The sequence below is a fragment of the Papio anubis genome, chromosome 11, assembly GCF_008728515.1.
Source record: "Papio anubis isolate 15944 chromosome 11, Panubis1.0, whole genome shotgun sequence".
NCBI classification, from domain to species: Eukaryota; Metazoa; Chordata; class Mammalia; order Primates; family Cercopithecidae; genus Papio; species Papio anubis.
The window spans coordinates 73,366,853-73,375,151 of NC_044986.1; positions in this window are offsets into that span (position 1 = coordinate 73,366,853).

Consider the following 8,299-nt stretch of genomic DNA (forward strand, 5'->3'; position numbering starts at 1 on the left):
AGCAGTTTCCAGATACAAAATTAATGTACACAAATCAGTAGTTCTCCTATACACTAACAGCAATGGAGCTGAGAATCAAATCAAGAACTCAACCCCTTTTACAATAGCTGCAAAAAAATAAAATTCTTAGGAATATACCTAATCAAGGAGATGAAAAACTACAAAACACTGCTGAAAGAAATCATAGACTATATAAACAAATAGAAACACATTATATGTTCATGGATGGGTAGAATCAATATTGTGAGAATAACCATACTGCCAAAAACAATCTACAAATTCAATACCATTCCCATAAAAATATCACCATCATTCTTCACAGAACTAGAAAAAACAATCCTGAAATTCATATGAAACCAAGAAAAAGCCAGCACAGATAAAGCAAAAAGACTAAGCAAAAAGAACAAATCTGGAGGCATCACATTATCTGATTTCAAACTATACTATAAAGTCATAGTAACAAAAACATCATGGTACTGGTATAAAAATAGGCACATAGACCAATAGAACAGAATAGAGAACCCAGAAATAAACCCAAATACCGACAGCCAACTGATCTTCAACAAAGCAAACAAAAACATAATGTGGGGAAAGAATGCTCTATTCAACAAATGGTTCTGGGATAAGTGGTTAGCCACATGTAGGAGTGTAAAACTGAATCCTCATCTTTCACTTTATACAAAAATCAACTCAAGATGGATCAGGGACTTAAATCTAAGATCTGAAACTGTAAACATTTTAGAAGATAACATTTGATAAACTCTTCTAGACATTGGCTTATGCAAGGATTTCATGACCAAGAACCCAAAAGCAAATGGAATAAAAACAGATAAATAGGTGAGACTTAATTAAACTAAAGAGCTTTTGCACAGTAAAAAGAACAGTCAGAAAAGTAAACAGACAATCCACAGAGTAGAAGAATATTTTCCCAATTTATACATCTGACAAAGGACTAATATCCAGAATCTACAATGAACTCAAGCAAATTAGCAAGAAAGAAGCAAACAATCCAATCAAAATTCGGCTAAGGACATAAATAGACAATTCTCAAAAGAAGATATAGAAATGGCGAACAAACATATGAAAAAATGTTCAACATCACTAATTATCAGGGAAATGCAAATCAAAACCACAATGCAATACCACCTTACTCCTACAAGAATGGCCATAATCCAAAAAATCAAAAACTAATAGATGTTGGTGTAGATGTTGTGAAAAGGAAACACTTCTACACTGCTGATGGGAATGTAAACTAGTACAACCACTATGGAAAACAGTGTGGAGATTCCTTAAATAACTAAAAGTGGAAATACCATTTGATCCAGCAATACCATTACTGGTTATCTACCCAGAGGAAAAGAAGTCATTATACAAAAAGATACCTGCACACACATGTTTATAGCAGCACATTTCATAATTGCAAAAATGTGGAACTAACCCAAATGTCCACCAATCAACTAGTGTATAAAGAAACTGTGAGACATATATATATAATATATAATAATATATATTATATATAATTAAATATATAATATATACTTATATATAATATATAATATATAATTTATATATAATATATAATTTATATATAATATATCATATAAATATATATTATTAATATATAATATAATATATAATATTGTATATATAATAGAATACTACTCAGCTGTAAGAAGGAATGAATTAATGGCATTCACAGCAATTTGGATGGGATTGGAAACTCTTATTTTAAGTGAAGTATCTCAGGAATGGAAAAGCAAACATCGTATGTTCTCATTTATAAGTGGGCACTAAGCTATGAGGATGCAAAGGCATAAGAATGACACAGTGTCGAGAGACGACTAGGGGGCGGAGCAAGATGGCCGAATAGGAGCGGCTCCACTCTTCAACTCCCAGCGCCAGCGACACAGAAGACCGGTGATTTCGGCATTTTCAACTGAGGTACTGGGTTCATCTCACTGGGGAGTGCCGGAAGATCGGTACTGGTCAGCTGCTGCAGCCCGACCAGCGAGAGCTGAAGCAGGGCGAGGCATTGCCTCACCTGGGAAGCGCAAGGGGGAAGGGAATCCCTTTTCCTAGCCAGGGGAACTGAGACACACAACACCTGGAGAATCGGGTAACTCCCACCCCAACACTGCGCTTTGAGCAAACAGGCACACCAGGAGATCATATCCCACACCTGGCTGGGAGGGTCCCACACCCACGGAGCCTCCCTCATTGCTATCACAGCAGTCTGTGATCTACCAGCAAGGCAGCAGCGAGGCTGGGGGAGGGGCGCCCGCCATTGCTCAGGCTTAAGTAGGTAAACAAAGCTGCTGGGAAGCTCGAACTGGGTGGAGCTCACAGCAGCTCAAGGAAACCTGCCTGTCTCTGTAGACTCCACCTCTGGGGGCAGGGCAGAGTAAACAATAACAAAGCAGCAGATACCTCTGCAGACCCAAACGACTCTGTCTGACAGCTTTGAAGAGAGCAGTGGATCTCCCAACAGGGAGGTTGAGATCTGAGAAGGGACAGACTCCCTGCTCAAGCGGGTCCCTGACCCCTGAGTAGCCTAACTGGGAGACATCCCCCACTAGGGGCAGTCTGACACCCCACACCTCACAGGGTGGAGTATACCCCTGAGAGGAAGCTTCCAAAGCAAGAATCAGACAGGTACACTCGCTGTTCAGAAATATTCTATCTTCTGCAGCCTCTGCTGCTGATACCCAGGCAAACAGGGTCTGGAGTGGACCTCAAGCAATCTCCAACAGACCTACAGCTGAGGGTCCTGACTGTTAGAAGGAAAACTATCAAACAGGAAGGACACCTACACCAAAACCCCATCAGTACATCACCATCATCAAAGACCAGAGGCAGATAAAACCACAAAGGTGGGGAAAAAGCAGGGCAGAAAAGCTGGAAATTCAAAAAATAAGAGTGCATCTGCCCCGGCAAAGGAGCGCAGCTCATCGCCAGCAACGGATCAAAGCTTGACGGAGAATGACTTTGACGAGATGAGAGAAGAAGGCTTCAGTCCATCAAATTTCTCAGAGCTAAAGGAGGAATTACGTACCCAGCGCAAAGAAACTAAAAATCTTGAAAAAAAAGTGGAAGAATTGACGGCTAGACTAATTAATGCAGAGAAGGTCATAAACGAAATGAAAGAGATGAAAAGCATGACACGAGAAATACGTGACAAATGCACAAGCTTCAGTAACCGACTCGATCAACTGGAAGAAAGAGTATCAGCGATTGAGGATCAAATGAATGAAATGAAGCGAGAAGAGAAACCAAAAGAAAAAAGAAGAAAAAGAAATGAACAAAGCCTGCAAGAAGTATGGGATTATGTAAAAAGACCAAATCTACGTCTGATTGGGGTGCCTGAAAGTGAGGGGGAAAATGGAACCAAGTTGGAAAACACTCTTCAGGATATCATCCAGGAGAACTTCCCCAACCTAGTAGGGCAGGCCAACATTCAAATCCAGGAAATACAGAGAACGCCACAAAGATACTCCTCGAGAAGAGCAACTCCAAGACACATAATTGCCAGATTCACCAAAGTTGAAATGAAGGAAAAAATCTTCAGGGCAGCCAGAGAGAAAGGTCGGGTTACCCACAAAGGGAAGCCCATCAGACTAACAGCAGATCTCTCGGCAGAAACTCTACAAGCCAGAAGAGAGTGGGGGCCAATATTCAACATTCTTAAAGAAAAGAATTTTCAACCCAGAATTTCATATCCAGCCAAACTAAGTTTCATAAGTGAAGGAGAAATAAAATCCTTTACAGATAAGCAAATGCTTAGAGATTTTGTCACCACTAGGCCTGCCTTACAAGAGACCCTGAAGGAAGCACTCAACATGGAAAGGAACAACTGGTACCAGCCATGGCAAAAACATGCCAAAATGTAAAGACCATCGAGGCTAGGAAGAAACTGCATCAACTAACGAGCAAAATAACCAGTTAATATCATAATGGCAGGATCAAGTTCACACATAACAATATTAACCTTAAATGTAAATGGACTAAATGCTCCAATTAAAAGACACAGACTGGCAAACTGGATAAAGAGTCAAGACCCATCAGTCTGCTGTATTCAGGAGACCCATCTCACACGCAGAGACATACATAGGCTCAAAATAAAGGGATGGAGGAAGATTTACCAAGCAAATGGAGAACAAAAAAAAGCGGGGGTTGCAATACTAGTCTCTGATAAAACAGACTTTAAACCATCAAAGATCAAAAGAGACAAAGAAGGCCATTACATAATGGTAAAGGGATCAATTCAACAGGAAGAGCTAACTATCCTAAATATATATGCACCCGATACAGGAGCACCCAGATTCATAAAGCAAGTCCTTAGAGACTTACAAAGAGACTTAGACTCCCATACAATAATAATGGGAGACTTCAACACTCCACTGTCAACATTAGACAGATCAACGAGACAGAAAGTTAACAAGGATATCCAGGAATTGAACTTATCTCTGCAGCAAGCAGACCTAATAGACATCTATGGAACTCTCCACCCCAAATCAACAGAATATACATTCTTCTCAGCACCACATCCGACTTATTCCAAAATTGACCACATAATTGGAAGTAAAGCACTCCTCAGCAAATGTACAAGAACAGAAATTATAACAAACTGTCTCTCAGACCACAGTGCAATCAAACTAGAACTCAGGACTAAGAAACTCAATCAAAACCGCTCAACTACATGGAAACTGAACAACCTGCTCCTGAATGACTATTGGGTACATAACGAAATGAAGGCAGAAATAAAGATGTTCTTTGAAACCAATGAGAACAAAGATACAACATGCCAGAATCTCTGGGACACATTTAAAGCAGTGTGTAGAGGGAAATTTATAGCACTGAATGCCCACAAGAGAAAGCAGGAAAGATCTAAAATTGACACTCTAACATCACAATTAAAAGAACTAGAGAAGCAAGAGCAAACACATTCGAAAGCTAGCAGAAGGCAAGAAATAACTAAGATCAGAGCAGAACTGAAGGAGATAGAGACACAAAAAACCCTCCAAAAAATCAATGAATCCAGGAGTTGGTTTTTTGAAAAGATCAACAAAATTGACAGACCACTAGCAAGACTAATAAAGAAGAAAAGAGAGAAGAATCAAATCAATGCAATTAAAAATGATAAAGGGGATATCACCACCGACCGCACAGAAATACAAACTACCATCAGAGAATACTATAAACACCTCTACGCAAATAAACTGGAAAATCTAGAAGAAATGGATAATTTCCTGGACACTTACACTCTTCCAAGACTAAACCAGGAAGAAGTTGAATCCCTGAATAGACCAATAGCAGGCTCTGAAATTGAGGCAACAATTAATAGCCTACCAACCAAAAAAAGTCCAGGACCAGATGGATTCACAGCTGAATTCTACCAGAGGTACAAGGAGGAGTTGGTACCATTCCTTCTGAAACTATTCCAATCAATAGAAAAAGAGGGAATCCTCCCTAACTCATTTTATGAGGCCAACATCATCCTGATACCAAAGCCTGGCAGAGACACAACAAAAAAAGAGAATTTTAGACCAATATCCCTGATGAACATCGATGCAAAAATCCTCAATAAAATACTGGCAAACCGGATTCAGCAACACATCAAAAAGCTTATCCACCATGATCAAGTGGGCTTCATCCCTGGGATGCAAGGCTGGTTCAACATTCACAAATCAATAAACATAATCCAGCATATAAACAGAACCAAAGACAAGAACCACATGATTGTCTCAATAGATGCAGAAAAGGCTTTTGACAAAATTCAACAGCCCTTCATGCTAAAAACGCTCAATAAATTCGGTATTGATGGAACGTACCTCAAAATAATAAGAGCTATTTATGACAAACCCACAGCCAATATCATACTGAATGGGCAAAAACTGGAAAAATTCCCTTTCAAAACTGGCACAAGACAGGGATGCCCTCTCTCACCACTCCTATTCAACATAGTGTTGGAAGTTCTGGCTAGGGCAATCAGGCAAGAGAAAGAAATCAAGGGTATTCAGTTAGGAAAAGAAGAAGTCAAATTGTCCCTCTTTGCAGATGACATGATTGTATATTTAGAAAACCCCATCGTCTCAGCCCAAAATCTCCTTAAGCTGATAAGCAACTTCAGCAAAGTCTCAGGATACAAAATTAATGTGCAAAAATCACAAGCATTCTTATACACCAGTAACAGACAAACAGAGAGCCAAATCATGAATGAACTTCCATTCACAATTGCTTCAAAGAGAATAAAATCCCTAGGAATCCAACTTACAAGGGATGTAAAGGACCTCTTCAAGGAGAACTACAAACCACTGCTCACTGAAATAAAAGAGGACACAAACAAATGGAAGAACATACCATGCTCATGGATAGGAAGAATCAATATCGTGAAAATGGCCATACTGCCCAAGGTTATTTATAGATTCAATGCCATCCCCATCAAGCTACCAATGAGTTTCTTCACAGAATTGGAAAGAACTGCTTTAAAGTTCATATGAAACCAAAAAAGAGCCTGCATCTCCAAGACAATCCTAAGTCAAAAGAACAAAGCTGGAGGCATCACGCTACCTGACTTCAAACTATACTACAAGGCTACAGTAACCAAAACAGCATGGTACTGGTACCAAAACAGAGATATAGACCAATGGAACAGAACAGAGTCCTCAGAAATAATACCACACATCTACAGCCATCTGATTTTTGACAAACCTGAGAAAAACAAGAAATGGGGAAAGGATTCCCTATTTAATAAATGGTGCTGGGAAAATTGGCTAGCCATAAGTAGAAAGCTGAAACTGGATCCTTTCCTTACTCCTTATACGAAAATTAATTCAAGATGGATTAGAGACTTAAATGTTAGACCTAATACCATAAAAATCCTAGAGGAAAACCTAGGTAGTACCATTCAGGACATAGGCATGGGCAAAGACTTCATGTCTAAAACACCAAAAGCAACGGCAGCAAAAGCTAAAATTGACAAATGGGATCTCATTAAACTAAAGAGCTTCTGCACAGCAAAAGAAACTACCATCAGAGTGAACAGGCAACCTACAGAATGGGAGAAAATTTTTGCAATCTACTCATCTGACAAAGGGCTAATATCCAGAACCTACAAAGAACTCCAACAAATTTACAAGAAAAAAACAAACAACCCCATCAAAAAGTGGGCAAAGGATATGAACAGACATTTCTCAAAAGAGGACATTCATACAGCCAACAGACATATGAAAAAATGCTCATCATCACTGGCCATCAGAGAAATGCAAATCAAAACCACAATGAGATACCATCTCACACCAGTTAGAATGGCGATCATTAAAAAGTCAGGAAACAACAGGTGCTGGAGAGGATGTGGAGAAATAGGAACACTTTTACACTGTTGGTGGGATTGTAAACTAGTTCAACCATTATGGAAAACAGTATGGCGATTCCTCAAGGATCTAGAACTAGATGTACCATATGACCCAGCCATCCCATTACTGGGTATATACCCAAAGGATTATAAATTATGCTGCTCTAAAGACACATGCACACGTATGTTTATTGCAGCACTATTCACAATAGCAAAGACTTGGAATCAACCCAAATGTCCATCAGTGACAGATTGGATTAAGAAAATGTGGCACATATACACCATGGAATACTATGCAGCCATAAAAAAGGATGAGTTTGTGTCCTTTGTAGGGACATGGATGCAGCTGGAATCCATCATTCTTAGCAAACTATCACAAGAACAGAAAACCAAACACCGCATGTTCTCACTCATAGGTGGGAACTGAACAATGAGATCACTTGGACTCGGGAAGGGGAACATCACACACCGGGGCCTATCATGGGGAGGGGGGATGCGGGAGGGATTGCATTGGGAGTTATACCTGATGTAAATGACGAGTTGATGGGTGCAGCACACCAACAGGGCACAAGTATACATATGTAACAAACCTGCACGTTATGCACATGTACCCTACAACTTACAGTATAATAATAATAAATAAATTAAAAAAAAAAAAAAAAAAGAATGACACAGTGGACTTTGAGGACTGTGGGGGAAAGGATGGAAGTGGGGTGAGCAATAAAATACTAACATTTGAGTTCAGTGTATACTGCTCAGGTGATGGGTGCACCAAAATCTCGTAAATCACCACTAAAGAACTTACTCATGTAACGAAATACCACCTGTTCCCCAAAAACCTAAGGAAATTTTTTAAAAATAGAAAAAAATCATTGACCTTCTTAAAAAAATAACTTGGGAACAGCAAAGTAAGCAATGAACAAAGTGAAGAGACAACCCACAAATGAG